Here is a 1,070-nt window from a genome sequence, read left to right as displayed (position 1 = left end):
TATATATATATATATATATATATATATTCTTTCAAAGTTTCTTTGATGGGATAAGCACTCATGTTCCCATTTTTTTTGGTAAGAATTCCAGAATATTTCAAATCCAGTATAGGATGAATAACAGAAAATAAAAAAGCACTTTTCAAGGTGGGAGCAAAAGGCCTGGAAAGACACACCAGACTGCTGCCCCGGAGGTAAGGTTCCGATACACCTCCCTGGAGACACTGGACCCTGCCACATCCACCCAATTAACTATACATGTGGTGTCGGTGTCCTGCCAGGAGGCATGCCAACACCACCGGGCAGAGCGATGGCAGTGCGGACCCAAGAAGGGAACGCGGGTTTCATTTATCACAGCAAGATGCGCCTTGCAAACAGCACTGCCGGGCGGCCCAGCTCCCTCCCTCGTGTTCCAAACACTCACAGCGCCCGCCGGGAGACGGACCTTGGAGATGGGCCACCACTGATTCCGATTTTTGTAAACGATCCGTTTCACGGCTTGGAACAGAGACGTGTGGCAGCGCTAAGGAAGCAGTGGCATCTGGGGTCTTTATCATCCGACCCCAGCAGATGGTTCCAGCTGTGAGGTCCGGGGCAAACTCACTGAGCTTTCCCTGCCTCCGTTTCCCCAACTGTAAAGCAGGGCTCGTGAGAGCACGTCCATGGGCAGTGGGGAGGCAGAGAGAAGGTAATTAAGATAACACCCCCGGAGGGTTCGGAACTGTGTGTACATAAGAAGAGACGGATAACATGCTATGGGCTGGTGCAGAAGATGCTGGGCAACCGGACGGAAAGGGCCGGGTGGCGCGGGCACTGTCACCACTGCGCACCGGGGCCTCTAAACAGTCCCGGCAGGTGCAGTGGGTGAACCCGAGGTCCGGACGGGGCTCAGGATGCAGGACCGACAGGCAGGCCCCGCCCTGCAGACACCCACCCGGGCGCCGCCGCTTCGGGGCACCTGGGCACGGCAGCGCCCGCGAACCATGGCTCCGTCGCGGGCCGGGCGCCCGGAACCACCCGCCGGGCACCACCCTGCCTCGCCCACCGCCTCGGAGGAGGGCGTCGTCCCG

The 1,070-nt window shown here is 57.8% G+C and overlaps 1 protein-coding gene across 1 annotated transcript in view; it reads right to left on the bottom strand.

The window, feature by feature from the left end:
• NHLRC2 (NHL repeat containing 2) overlaps nt 1-1,070 on the bottom strand; it is a 44,524-nt gene that overhangs the window by 42,910 nt on the left and 544 nt on the right. The gene's annotated exons all lie outside the window — the stretch shown is intronic.

The sequence above is a fragment of the Myotis davidii genome, unplaced genomic scaffold (genome assembly GCF_000327345.1).
Source record: "Myotis davidii unplaced genomic scaffold, ASM32734v1 scaffold107, whole genome shotgun sequence".
In the NCBI taxonomy this organism is placed as follows: domain Eukaryota; kingdom Metazoa; phylum Chordata; class Mammalia; order Chiroptera; family Vespertilionidae; genus Myotis; species Myotis davidii.
This window is presented reverse-complemented; position numbering and strand designations above follow the sequence as displayed.